The sequence below is a fragment of the Aplidium turbinatum genome, chromosome 4 (genome assembly GCF_918807975.1).
Source record: "Aplidium turbinatum chromosome 4, kaAplTurb1.1, whole genome shotgun sequence".
Lineage (NCBI taxonomy): Eukaryota > Metazoa > Chordata > Ascidiacea > Aplousobranchia > Polyclinidae > Aplidium > Aplidium turbinatum.
Genome location: NC_137475.1, coordinates 5,282,721 through 5,298,129, shown reverse-complemented (window position 1 = coordinate 5,298,129; position 15,409 = coordinate 5,282,721).

Genomic DNA, 15,409 nt, shown 5'->3' with positions numbered 1-15,409 from the left:
CATACATAGCTAAAATGCCCGTTTTTTGTCATATTCCTTGGAGAAACTCCTGAGTGTGGAATCTGCTTTCAAGCTTCAGGTGCTATGCATCGTACTTGTTGGATGGCGAAGGCGATTTATGCAAAAAGCTTGGTCTGCATTTATGGTATCTGTCCGAAGAAAAGGTTGGACTAGCCTTGTTTGACTTTCGATTGTCTGTGGAAAGTGAAAAGCTAATGGTGGCAACCATGTTAGATGAAACAAGAGAACGTCCACCAAGGAGATCAAGCATCAAAGTAAATGCGTTTCTTAGCAATAAGGGTCTAGAACAGTATTGCACCTCTAATTCAAAATGGCTTCTTCAGTTGTTGGGTGAAGATGAAGCAATGATTATACTTTCAAAGGATCCTGCTCATTGGACTGAAGATGGTGCATTTATTCAAGCTTTACACATGGCGAAGCGACTTTCAGCAGTCGATGACAGAGCAAAAAGAGGAGTTGCTCTAAGTCTAATCCAGGATTTTAACAAACTCTTAACTGAAGATGAGTACCAACTTCAGTTTCTTTTGCAAGTTGTTACTGAACACAGGAAACTGTTTCCAAATTCCAACAAGAACAATATTGTCGATTCTTCTTCGTTGAAACCTTCTTTGTTACTCCAGGGGTCAAGAGGTCTGTCTTTTACCACCCTTGGGCAGTGGCGATGCGGTTTAGATGCTTGAGCAGGTGTTGAGCAGCAATTGCATTGATTCGTCATCCAGTTCAAGCAGACCACGCATACCATTTGGCGCAGTTACAGATGGTGTGGTCTGTGGTTTGTTCCTCTTTGCCACACTCACAGATTGCGGATGGAGCCATCCCTCATTTGTGCATTTTGGAGCGGAATAGTCTGACTCCAGTAGTCCAGTTCGCAGGCGGTTGAGCCGCACCCAGGCCTTCTTTGGCAAATTATGCATTTCGGTTGGATGGGGGCTGGTGTCGGAGATAAAACTTTAGAGTCTTGAGGAGTTCTTCTTCCACTCTGAGCTCCATTTGTTGTGCTCCCAGGTAGCCGCGCTGATGGATTGGTCTTCAGCGGTTTTCATCAGGAGTTGTGCGTCACATACAAATGGGTGTCGATTTCAGTTGCCGAGGATGCTCAATTGCTCGCTCACAGACTCGTAGAGACTTGAGTGGAGCAAGTGGTTGGGGTTCGTAGTGCGGCGAGAAGGAGACAGGATGGCTTCTTCGCAATGAAATTCAGGTGGTTGGTTGCCTGCAAGGACAGGGAAATTGTCTGATGGTGTAGGTCGCAGACATCCTGTCACGATAGGCAAGGCAATATGTAAAATATTGTCGATAATATCACTTCTTGCAGTACTGACCAGAATTATATTTTGAAATGAATATAGTTACCAGTGTTCCCTCTAAGGTGCAAAAATTAAGAAAAAAAAACGAAATTTTGTAGACGGTTTCGTGGTCACAAAAAAGGTTGTAAAATCAAGATTTGGTCAAATGCGTTTTTTCTAAATAACTGCTTTTCTACTCAAGATAGGTGCATTCAATGTTCAGAAAGCAGATAGAAAACCATGTTTTCTGCATCTTTTAACACAAAAATCGTATCTCTAGCTCAAGTGGTTTTCGAGATACGCAGATTTGGTATCTCGAGGGAGGGCACAGAACTTTAGGGGGGGAGGGCCACCCCTAAATCAACTTCAAATTAAAAAAAAAATTGCAAGAGTTATTTTTTCTGACAACCTCACCATTTGAAAGGGTGTCCCAAGCAAAATTCAAAAACTCAATTTTAAGAGCCACCCTATTATATATGGAACATTTTTTCATTTAAATTTTACTCTAGACATATCATATTGCACAGATTTTTCCAGACGGTCACTTCTTGAAAAGGCGTGCATTTGACAGAATAACAAAATTTTAACAAAATGAGTCAAATAGCCACCACAAACACTTTGGGACACTGTACAACACAGGGAATGGTAGAAAGATTTACAAGCTCAGCATTTAGTTAACAAAGTGGCTATATTTGGCCACTGGTTACCATCAAAGAGCAATGTTTTGTGGTAGGTGTTACTGTGGTTAGAGTTTTCTTTTAAGCCAAGATTTCAAAATTATTTATTATTACTAATAAGCAATACAAACTACACGACTTAATTATCAGAAACACTTCTCTACATATGGTAACTACGGTAAGTTTTAAAATGAAACAATGAAAACTACTAATACTACAAAAACTGATCAATGCCAAGCAAAAAGTCAAAGCAAATTAAATCAAATATCGTCTCTAATAAGCTGAACTATCGTAAGTCCAAATTTTTCAAAATTGCGTTTTTGATTGATTTGGTATCTTTATAGCCTATAGTTTATTTTGTTAAAGCATTGTAACTCTATCTACTTTAGTTTTGATGATACAGAACGATGAACTATCGTACATGAATGTACAGCAAACACAGCGTGAACTTTAAAATTCAATTTTCTCAAAACTGCATTTTTGGAGTTACGATAGTTCAGCTTATTAGAGACGATATAGTTATTACTACTTAAACCCTTGACAGCCTGTTTCACCTAAAGGAGAATCATCAGAAGGTCCTTATTCAAATAGAATAGGCCTATATACTTAGTGAAAAATTTGAAATCCACTTTCAATGCCAAGTGTCATGAATTTAATAACATCTATGGCAATTTAGGAAGTTATCTTCCTTAACCAAGACAACCATATCACCTTTTATAACGATTGTCTGTTAACAATGGCCAGTGTTGTACGCGTCATTGAAATATATTGACGGCGTCAGCGCGAATTGCCTAAAAACTTGACGGCGTAAAGTACTGCGTAAGCTCTTAAAGAAATTGACGGCGTCAGCGCTAATTTCTAGCGCTATTTTTTGCCAGCGTCTTATAAAACGGAAATATATCAACCAAGTTTAGGCTAACAATAGCTATAAATAAAGAGCAGGTGGGCATATTATGTTTTGAGACTGTATTGTAATTAGCTGCTTAGCTTATTAGTAGAGCCATTTTAATTTGACTTAAAAAAAAAAAATTTGACTTTATTTTTATCAAATTTTTACTTTATTTTAACCTAACGAAATTGCTTATTTATAGAGGGTACAGTTCTTTCTTGAATTGATACCACTTACCAAAACATAATATTTTGTCGATTTCAGACCCAAACGTAATATTTTGTCGAAAAGTCAAGGTGTTTTATGGATTATAAAAAGTTCGTTGTGTTTTATAGCGATAGAAAATTCTCCACAAATCTAACTTTTGCTGAAGACAGAAGACGATTTAGGTTGCTTAGGCATTTTTGTATTACAGAATGTCAGTAGGCCATTCCTAAAATCAAAACTGTTGATCTTCGAAAAGACCATATTTGTGAAGAGGGAGTGTTTTATAAAAATTATTTAGATACGTAACAATGAATAAACCATGGACAATTTGCGATAAAAGTTACTGCTGATCCGTGGTCATTGTGACATATTTCCTGCTTTTATGAGTTAATATGGTTTAACACTTTGCTCCTCAAAGGGAGGCCAGATTTGGCCCCCCCCTCATATTTCCTTTGATTATTTGAAGCACAGTAACGCCATGCACTTGGCTTTTCTTGACTTTTCCTAAAATTGCCAGGCGGTTCTGATGATATTAAATTTGATGCTAACAGTTGTGCAGTTTTTTTGTAAATTCAAGATTTTGGTGAATTTTTGCTATTTCTAGCTAACTTCCAGCAAAGCGTGAAATGGATTACATTGCGATAACAAGCCAAAAGCTCATAATTGCTTCGTGAATCCATATGCGCGAGCAGAGAGAAACGTCCTCTTGTTTTCCTTTGTTTGGTTTGACCTCAATAATACAAAGCGCGTTATTTCTTACGCTACAAAAGAAAAGCCAGTGATCACAAAGCTGTTAATTAGAAAAAATAATAGCAAACGTTTTTTGCGTTATCAGCTCTACAAAGAAGAATAGCAATCCACGATCAAAATAGTAGGCTATGTAGGCCACAAACTATTCAAAACAGTTATTTCAAGTAAATAATATTCATTGACGAATAAAAAACGTTACAATAAGAAATCTTGGGTAAAGGCACGAAAACCTGGTTTCGAAATGAACGTTCTATGGAAATACTCTCATTGACAAGCATTGCAATTGCGGAAATGTATGACTGCAAATGCTTTTGGGAGAAGCCGGAAAAATAGCGTTTTGCAAACAGTAATTGTGAGATACACTCAAAATTATGAGATAGGCTCCATTTACACGTAGCAGCTAACTCGATGGCGTCCCTTACCTGCTTTATGTCGCCTACTTGTTCTTATGTCCTGCATTATTGTTTCACCGTGCACTGTGTGTTGTTCCAAAGAGCGCAAAATAAAGATGATAATGCCTCATGTACATTACAAAATATTTTGTAATGTAGACAAGGCATAAAGTTAGGCGTCACATTAGACAAAAAACAAATCAGCTTTCTTGATCATTGATTCAACATCTGAATACGTTGCGCCAATGTACAGTATAAGAGGCCGGCTATTGTGAAGATCCGCCATTTATAAACGATCCGATTATACCAAACGTGAGACAAACTAGTGGATCAAAGAATGAATAAACAATGCTGAGGAAACTAAATCTAAGTGACGAACAATACCGATGTCTTCATTTATCTTGGAAAAATGCTGCCTAAACTTATCAACAAAAAATACAGTAAATAACGGCAAGGATCCCGAAAGCAGAATTTGCTCGACTTTGGCATGAATTTAGTCAGACATTTACAGTAATAATTCCACACATACAATAACGGGCTTTCAATGGCTTTAAGATACATAATAATCAACCTGGTTCTGGGCGGTTTGTGTAACAGCTTAGGGGAAGACACTACTTGAAATGATGCACCACACAAAAGATTTTCAATGAAGATTGAGTCTAAAAACCGATGTGGATTGTGCTTCACAATGACTTCAAGTTCAGGACAGAAAAGGCACAAAAATATCACGATGAAAATAAAGACCTTGTGGGAAATTTTCGAGAGTCATAACACGATGCAAATACCAAAAACGCGTAGTTTGCATGCTGGTCTAAGCTGGCCGGCAACCACAAAGGTAGATAATACAGGCAGTTTATAATTCGATAACAGCGCAATAAACATTATAAATACGTAAAAAATTTAACAAAACAATGAAAACAACTTTATTCTTTGATTTGTGGATAAACGAGGTCCTTAAAAAATTTTGACTTTATTGACTTTTGCGGGCCCTGTTTATTAGTTATTTCCTTGCAGAAAAACAAGCATTTCAAAACGTTTGTCTGACAATCTGCTGCGTTTGGGACGCATATTGTCCTTTCCAAGTGAAAACATAGTTATTTCCATAGCAGCGCTGGTTGGTATTGGTGTGTTGTATTTCAAAAACAAGTTCAAAACGTTTAGGCTACTCCGAAAGGTATCACTGTTCCAAGCGTGCTGTGATAGTTTAGCATGTAGCCTATAAATCTTTTAACGAGGTCCACTGCACCAATATTGCTCTTTTCATGGGCATAGAGCTCTTGAAATAAAGTATCTTCAACGTCCGCGATGCCATTCCTGGATTTTTCGCTTTCTGTCTCTGATCCCTCGTTCTCAATACATGGGTGATCACCATTTGGCGAACTTCTTCCGCGTGTATTCCAGGGAGCCATTCCAACCAACGCAAAAGCCGGTAATTCGGATGAGTCGCGTTGGCCAGAATACATTGTGAAACTCTTATTGTGTAACGAGATTTTCCATGAAAAAAAAATGACGCATAGCGCTTGACGCTTAAAATCGGCAAAATACTTGACGGCGCTATCACTTCTGTCAACTGAAAAATAAATTGACGGCGCTAGCCTCAGCGTCAACAAAAAGTTGACGGCGTCAACGTACAACACTGACAATGGCCAGCAGCAACAAACCCAACCAACCAATCAAGCTTACCTGACACCAATGACCAGGGATGCCAGCGACAAATTTCCAATAAACTTAAGATTGTGTGCTAAAAAAACCCAGATGAGGCAAAAAAAATCAGGTCCAGAAAATATGTAGTAAAGCGGTTAAAAAAACCTGCGTGTGCTTTCAGCACCATTTTAAATCATTACACAGAAGCCTCAGAAAGCTACAAATAGTACCGTAACACGTATATTAGGGTGTTGCAGGCGCCCCAACCCTCTCGGATTTTGCTTACCTTTTTTGTGGTACTGTGTTTAGCTCAGTAGATCACAAATATGAAGCTTCATAAATTTTCATCGACGTTTACCTCTACCGCCGAGGCCATTTTGAGGCCCACTTTTTGAAATTTTTCATGTATTTTGTCACTAGAGGGCAGTGTATAAGTTTTGCAATATTGGGAGTGCATTTAAAAGATGCTCTATGATGTTCTGAATTGTTTAAAAAAAAAATTGGAGAAATGGGATAAGTATATCCTAAAATATTCAAGTTTTGTCACTCATTTTTTGCACAATACTGCCCCTAGTGGTAAAAAGAAAAGTTAAAATATCTTGAAAACTACTCATCATATTGTTATGGAACTTGCATGCACCCCCCCATTTTCATGGGTAAGGAATTTGATTTTAGCAATATTTTTGCAAAATATTACCACTAGAGGGCGGTAGTTCTAATTTTGAACTATTTTCCTGTGAAAAGGCAATATTGTTGCATTTCTTGAGCTGTGCTTCTGAAGAATACAATTTCATGGTTTATGCACAACAAAATTTATTCAATTATAAAGAAACTGCATGCATGCATGTACTATATCAATAAATCCAAACAGGCAATGTGAGTCTTAGTTAACACAATTTCCGCAAAGGCAGTTGTGCATCTTCATTGTGTTGATAAACGACGTTTTCTAAGATTTGGTATCTTTCTTCAATTCTCCTCCACCACTTGAATATAGTTTTGCAGATTTTTTTCTTGTTTTGCTAGATGAAGAAAGTCGGATACCACTTTTACCCCTCTCTCTGCTGAATCATTACAGACTCTGAGTGCACTTATGATACCATTAGCAGAAGCATAGCCATCATCTATTTCCCACTTTTTTGGGTGTTTGACATGAAAAGTTGTTGAAATGTGCAAAAGTTCAAATAACATTTTGCTGCTGGCATTTGCATAGGAGCACAATGACAGTGAGTTACCAACCATTAACAATGTCTAGCAGCTCTGGCTTATCGTATCCATTACCAAACCTGTTTGTAACCTGGCCATGGAAACTTGCATTTAAACGCAGCAGAGTTCCAGCCAAAGCTTTTTTTTCATCAATAGTGACTTGTTTGTCTCATAGAACTAAGGGGATCAGCTCCCCAGTTACATACCATGTGTGCCTACCTAAAGCTTTTAAAGCAGCAAGACTGATAATTTTGTCTACTGCAGCATAGCTTTTGATGTCACTTACCAGTTGCAAATCTTCTCGGGGTGCTGATGCAGCAATTGGACAGTTGAACCACCATCCATTAAATTAATACAAAACTGCAAAGGTCAACAAATCACTCTATGTTTTGTATTTGTGACTTGGAAATGATTCCTTGCGGTAGAAAGTCTTGCAGCATTACTATCTCATAGCAATAGAGCTGCTTTCCCATCCACCTTGCTCGATGGACAGCAGAGAGAAATGCATGCAGCAGAGAAATGGCCTTAAAAGTTAAAAAAAAAGAAAAATTTAAAACAACAACACCCAAAAACTTTTTTCAAGCCATCTCTCTGCTGCATGCATTTTTTTTTCAAATAAAGCTAGACAAACCACTTCTCTGCCTAGCATGCAGAAAACATATTGGAGAAGTTATACTTTCTCATGTGTGGGAAGCCCTGTAAGTCGAAACGTCAAGATCTCCAGGCATTGAACTATTCGAAAGATTCCGGAACAAAGGATTCAATGCAACCCCACATGCTGCAGCTGTACTGCACACCAAAAATCCTCAAAAGAGTTGGGAGAATTTGTAACAACTCAAAGCAGAAAAGTGTAAGCACATAAAGCTTGAGAGAGATATGCAAAATTATCAGAGGGGTGATTACAAAGAACTTTTAGACCTGATGACGGTGTAGATTGGAATCAACAGTGGACAGTACAACTTCATGAAATGTGGAACAGTCCATCGAGCAAGGTGGATGGGAAAGCAGCTCTATTGCTATAAGATAGTTATGCTGTAAGACTTTCCACCGCAAGGAATCATTTTCAAGTCACAAATACAAAAATTAGAGTGATTTGTTGACCTTTGTGCTTTTGTATTAATTTAATGGATGGTGGTTCAACTGTCCAATTGCTGCATCAGCACCCCGAGAAGATTTGCAACTGGTAAGTAATATCAAAAGCTATGATGCAGTAGACAAAACTATCAGTATTGCTGCTTTAAAAGCTTTAGGTAGGCACACATGGTATGTAACTGGGGAGCTGATCCCATTAGCTCTATGGGACGAACATTCGAACAAGTCACTATTGATGAAAAGGAAGCTTTGGCTAGAACTCTGCTGCATTTAAATGCAAGTTTCCATGGCCAGGTTACAAACAGGTTTGGTAATGGATACGGTAAGCCAGAGCTGCTAGACATTGTTAATGATAACTCATTGTCATTGTGCTCCTATGCAAATGCCAGCAACAAAATGTTATTTGAACTTTTGCACATTTCAACAACTTTTCATGTCAAACACCCGAAAGAGTGGGAAATAGATGATGGCAATGCTTCTGCTAATGGTATCATAAGTGCACTCAGAGTCTGTAATGACACAGCAGAGAGAAGGGTAAAAGTGGTATCCGACTTTCTTCATGTAGCAAAACAAGAAAAAAATCCGCAAAACTATATTCAAGCGGTGGAGGAGGATTGAAGAAAGATACCAAATCTTAGAAAACGTCGCTTATCAACACAAAACTGCCTTTGCGGAAATTGTGTTAACTAAGACTCACATTGCCTGTTTGGATTTATTGATATAGTACAGGTATGCATGCAGTTTCTTTACAATTGAATAAATTTTGTTGTGCATAAACCATGAAATTGTATTCTTCAGAAGCACAGCTCAAGAAATGCAACAATATCGCTTTTTCACAGAAAAAATAGTTCAAAATTAGAACTACCGCCCTCTAGTGGTAATATTTTGCAAAAATATTGCTAAAATCAAATTCCTTACCCATGAAAATGGGGGGGTGCATGCAAGTTCCATAACAATATGATGAGTAGTTTTCAAGATATTTTAACTTTTCTTTTTACCACTAGGGGCAGTATTGTGCAAAAAATGAGTGACAAAACTTGAATATTTTAGGATATACTTATCCCATTTCTCCAATTTTTTTTTTAAACAATTCAGAACATCATAGGGCATCCTTTAAATATACCCCAATATTGCAAAACTTATACACTGCCCTCTAGTGGCAAAATACATGAAAAATTTCAAAAAGTGGGCCTCAAAATGGCCTCGGCGGTGGAGGTAAACGTCGATGAAAATTTATGAAACTTCATATTTGTGGTCTTCTGATCTAAACACAGTACCACAAAAAAGGTAAGCATGGTGAAACCAAGATTTAAATTTCATGGGGCGCCTGCAACACCCTAACGTATATACAGTATATATATTTATACAATATACGGTATTATACATGCTTATGTTGGTATGGTAGTTAATTACGTAATATAACTATATACAAAAACAAGAGCTTGGTAGGCCTATATGGGCTCACAGCAAAGATTTTGGTTTAAAATTACCTTTATGATACCGTAAAGCGTCTAGCTAGCAAGGTTCAGTGTGTGTTTAACCAAAATTTCTAAAACTGACTAGATGTATAAGTGTATAGGCTAGCCATTAAGGTTAGTTTTGACTTTTGAACTAAACTTTTTGCTGTGTGAGTTGTAGAGGAGAATCATCATGCCTGCTTACTGCTTACAGTTTGGTGTACAACTACGATAACTTGGTTCTTAGCAATAAACCCTGCTTAGCCTTTTTCATTTGAACATAATGTTGAAAAGAATAACTCAAATTCACAATAAATAAATGTTCAGTAACACAAATAGTTGTACTAGCCTACTCCAATTTTTAGTCATTCATAGTTTCATAAAGTTGGATCATTTCTTCAGCATCTTGTACCTCACTGACTGCAGTAGCTGATGCAAAAAACATTACCGGTACCTTATGCTAAGAAATTTATTCTCACATGAGTCAGTTCAATCATATATAGCTAAATATCGATTTCGATCAGCTAGAACCTAGATCATCTTCAGTTAAGCTTATTCAAATAGAAATTTTATTTTGAATAAGCTTAACTAAAGATGATCTAGCTTCTAGCTGATCGAAATCGATATTTAGCTATAGGCTACCGTATATGATTGAACTGACTTGTGTGAGAATAAATTTCTTTGCATTACAAGACATGTAACCGAGTTGTTCATATCAAGCATTGTTGTGGGTTTGACACCTGTCAGAAGATACTTCATTTTCTTGATACTGATACCTTATCATTTTTGTGTTGCAGTGTGGACCATTTATCGAAGATCCCAGTGTCTTAATACCGTGCAAGCTCTGTACAAAGTTAAAAACCAAAAAAACCTAGATTTACCTAAATTTGAAATAAAAAAACTTAAAACCCAGATGTGGTAAAAAAAACCCAGATCTAGATGGAAAAACCAAGCTCTGGCATTCTTGCCAATGACCAACAAATAATTGATGACAACAAATCTATCTTCGCGCAAACGCAATCCAAAGTTGCCAGATGTTTCAGTTCAGTTCAGTTGTTTTTTTATTTCTGACCATCATATCAAAACAATACACGTCAACATAGCAAAGGTCGAGAAAAAGGTAGAAGCGACAAAACGCGAACGTTAAAAACGTGCTTGTGACCGAAGTAAGTTATTGAGTTGAAAAAAAATTTGGCACGGTCGCAACACCTTCAGAAAAATTTAAGATATACAAAGAAAATAAAAAAAAAAGAAAATGTTAAAAAAACAAAAACAAATAAATTTAGGCTATAGCTTTATTAGCCCACATGGCTTTAGCTGATATATTTAAGATCAGTATGGACAGTTGCTATGAAGATCGGCCATGGTGCGTTATCAAGAGTGCTGATGGTCTTAAGGGGAACACGTCTTGATGCGTTTAGCTCATAGCAAGAAGAGCAAGGCAGGCAAAGAAAACCCCACAAAGAAATCCTACCACGGGCAAAGCCAATGTTTGTTTATATTACCAGCCCAAATGCCATCAAAAAGTAGCCTAATCATTCACAAGTTGACACAAGCTCAAAAATTCAAAAAAACAAGTTTTTTGGCAAGAAAAAGCATTTTCTTTATAAAATTTGGTTTGAAATGAAATAAAACTAAACGAAATTAATCAGCACAAAACTGCAACTGCTAAAATTTCCTTGCGACTTCCATGCGTAACTGGCAACACTGGTAGTGTCAAAAACCGCGCCAAAATAAATTTGGCGCTAACATTGCTATGAAATATGGTAACTATTTAACAAAAAGAAAGGGAGCAAAAGCAAAAAGAAAAGGTTGTGTGAGGATGGATTTTTCAAATAAAATCACAGATTAAAATGCCTTTCAGAATTGACATTTATTGCATTAGCACAAAAAATAAAAGTACTGAAATGAAACTTGTAGACCGAAACGTTGCAACCAAGCCGATTATATAGCTGCTTGACCACTTGACCAAACAAGCATTTTTTTCAATTTAATTTAAAAAGTAGCGGGTAGCGGGAGTGCGACTGAAAAAAGTAGCGCCTCTCCCGCTACTTTGGAAAAAAATAGCGCCGCTACTCCAGCTAAAAAGTAGCGCCGCTACCGCTACTTTTACCAAAGAAGTAGCGCCGCTACAAAAGTAGCGCGCTACTGCCCACTTCTGTGCAAAGGTGTCTTAAACCTGATAGCTAGCCCACATTAGATTTTTTTAAATGATGACACATTAGAAAATGAACAGAATTGTTCAAACATTGTTTTACCGTTGGCCCTACTGTTCGCTTATGATTTTACTGACGTTTCTTTTCAGTTCAATCATTTGAAAAACAAAGGTTTGCACTTGTAGCAAATCTTATTTTGAATTATAGGCTACCTAGAACTCCGGTAATGCCGACTTCGACGGTTTTGCAAGTTCAATTAATTTCCAAGTTTAATTTCTAACTGTTGCTGTTCGCTCACGATTTTACGCTTTCGAACAAATTTTTGTGAAGTTTATTTTTAGTTCAATCTTTAAAAAAATGATATTTTTAGCAAATTGTATTTTGTGTTATAGCCTACCGTAGGTAAGGCCTACCTAACCTATAGTGGAACTCCGAAGATGTCGATTTCTACATCAGTACTTGCAGATGCATATGGCCGATTCCTATGATTCTAACATTTGTTCAGTCAAGCGTTGCTTCAAATATCGTGTTTCACATGCCACAAACATTATCACTAAGAACCTGCGGTAAAAACGCTGCGCTATGCTTTATCCGGACAATTTCGCATACGGTACTTGTAGAATCTTTGACGGAGGGCAGGTAACCGGGATTGACAGAGTAACTTTCTGATTGTCAAAGTATCGTCTGTAAAGTATCCAATGGACTAGGTGCCCCTGAATGAACAGCTGTCCTTAAACTGGGTTGCTCAAGCGCACACACAGCGAGATGAGCCAGCGCCCCTTGATCTTGCGGTTCTTCCTTGCATAAAGTCGAACGCTAACCGACTGAGCTATCGGGACGGATTTCTTAACCGTAATAATGATTTATTCGCGCGTAATAGATTGTTTTACAAGTCAACGGCTAAGCTCTGGTGTTCCATGTATGAAGTGTAGGTTATCTGCTTGTCTATGGTGAGATTGAACTTTGTGTAGGACTCAATCACGATTCTCAAAGTTGGTTATGATGTTGCTAAATGCTAATAGTCCAGTCGTTGAAGGGTTTCACCTTGACTTAATTGGTGTAAAGCTGAAATTTTGTACATTGGTTCTTTTCATTGTGTACAATGACCAAAAAAAAATCCCCGTGAAAATTTTTTGGTGAAAAAAAGTTATCCGCTTTTTTCGAAATTCCGCCATTTTTTTCAAAATGGCGGATGTCCAAATACTGAATTATTCAATTTTTGTGAAATTATTGTTAGTGTTGGTGCTCATTTAAAAGTAAATTTCATACTGCAAGTATTTCACATTTGCAAAGTTGTGGTCCGCCGTGATTGCCGGAGGAAGTTTACGGATACACGGAAAAAGAGTTCAGGGAAAATGCCTGCAAAGAAATTACGATTTGTGACAAGGAAATTCAAGCTTCTGAAGCCTCCAGTATACTGCGTCAAAAGGGTGCTGATGGGATTAATGCTGCCAATACTAATAGAAGGGACAACACTGTTGCGACAGCTGGTCGAAAAGTACACATAGACTGTCGTAAACATTATAGGCCTACTAAGCCAATCGATGTACAGCTTAAGAAGAACAGAGAGGAAAGTGGGTTCTGCGTCACGAGGAAACGAAGTGTTCGAATTCTTGATGGCAATTTTCACAGTAAGACTCATTGTTTGTTTTGTGGGACTCGAGTTCTCACGGATAGACCTGGCTTTAGTTTTGTTAAAACAGATGTTTTTGCAAGGACTATATTAGAGTGTTGTGAGAGACGTTCTGACGATTGGTCATGCGCCGTGAAAGGTCGTATTGAATACTACGGTAGCGATTTGCATGCTGCAGACTGTTTATACCATCATTTTTGTAGTGTTACTTTTATATATGGATTTAACGTACCCTTGCAATGCGGCGGAGTACCTGAGGCAAAATGTCGAAAATTTGGGCGACCGAAGGATGAGGAACAGGACCAGGCATCTCTAAAAATGTGTTCCCATGTTGAACAGAATGATGAAGAACAGTTAACGATATCAGACCTCAGATCTAAAATGAAGGAGTTTTTAGCAAATGATGATTGCCTTCCTTATGGATCAAAATATCTGAAGACCCAATTATAGAAATAGTGCGGTGAATCTATTTATGTAAATGAAGGTCAGGGCCTTCATTGCATTGTCACTATGAGAGAGAAGACATCCGAAATCTTCCGATCTCATTTCCTAAAAACAAGGCATGAGGATGATGAAGAGTCACAAAGGAGAGAAATAATTAAAACTGCGGCAAAGCTCATCAAAAATGGTGTTCCATCTGTTAATGATCACTATCCAAGCACAGACGCACTCAATAATAATAATAATAATCGTGTTTTATTTGCCCCCATTGCGATACATAACATACAGTAACACTGCGATCACAAATGCGATAGCCTACAACAGACGACAGGAAGCAGCGAAGTGACATATAGGCCTAGTCTTCGAGTCAGCTGCTCCCCTTATTTTGGCTTGCCATTAGGCCTAAGTGTCTGTGCCGAGACACAGCCGCGTGCTCTGGAGCAGTGTCAAACCCACGTCCTTTCGAACGTCGCGCAGACGTTTTCACCACTCGGCTACGCAACCGACACTCAATCTCGGTCCTGCTCTAATGTAGCCCACTTGCCTGAAACTTTACGAACACTGTTGAGTTCCTTATTAGTAGGAAAAGACACAAAGCAAAATGTTGCAAGTAGGCCTATTGGCCAAGTTGTCAGACCACGAGCGGTGATTGCACCATTGCAAATTGGTCTTGCTGTTCAAGGACATCATTTGTACAGGTCGAGATTTCTTGTTGATAGTTTACAGTTTACACAGTAGCCTATGGGATATTGTTCTTCTTACGCAGAAGTCCTGAGGTTTGAAAAGAATGCAGCTGATTGTGTAGCGTCAGAATCCATTGTTCAAAAGAACATAGACCTACTCGAAAGTACAATGTTATTTGCAGCTGATAATGTTGATCATAATATTATCACCCTGGATGGGAAGGGGACTTTCCACGGGATGGGAATGATTGCTGCCTTGACACTGGGTCAGAAAGCAAACCGTGTGATTCCAAGGCACAACATATCACAACTCAACATCACAAAGAAGACTAGGATTGAAATCATGCAACTCCGCTTTGCCAATGAAGCGCAGAAGACATCACTGGCTGGTTATGTAGCCTACCTTTTTCTTAGGATCAAACCCTGAGCAATATTGTGAATGGTGTGGCCGAGGATGACGTTAATGTGCATGAACATAAACAAACGAAAAAATGATCGACTTGATCAGTAAAACATTTCGGGGTAGTCTAAAGGCTGCAAAGTGATCAATGCCCCAGGGGATGCTGATGTGCCGATTGTGAAGGCTACTGTTCTTAATGCAGTGTCACACTCGACAACGTTGATTGGAGAAGACACAGTTCTGTTGGTCCTGCTTCTTCATTATGCTGACAAGGAAAATGCTGACAAAGTGTATCAAAAATGGTGATGGGTGAAGAATTATGTTCCCAATTACTTTTTCTATATGCCTACACTGGATGTGACACAACATCAAGAATCTTTGGTGTGGGTAAGAAAATCTGTGTTTCACAAGCTGGTAAAGGGGGATGCTACTCTGAAAGACTGTGCCAATTACTTCCTTCTTCCAAAGCATGCAGCAG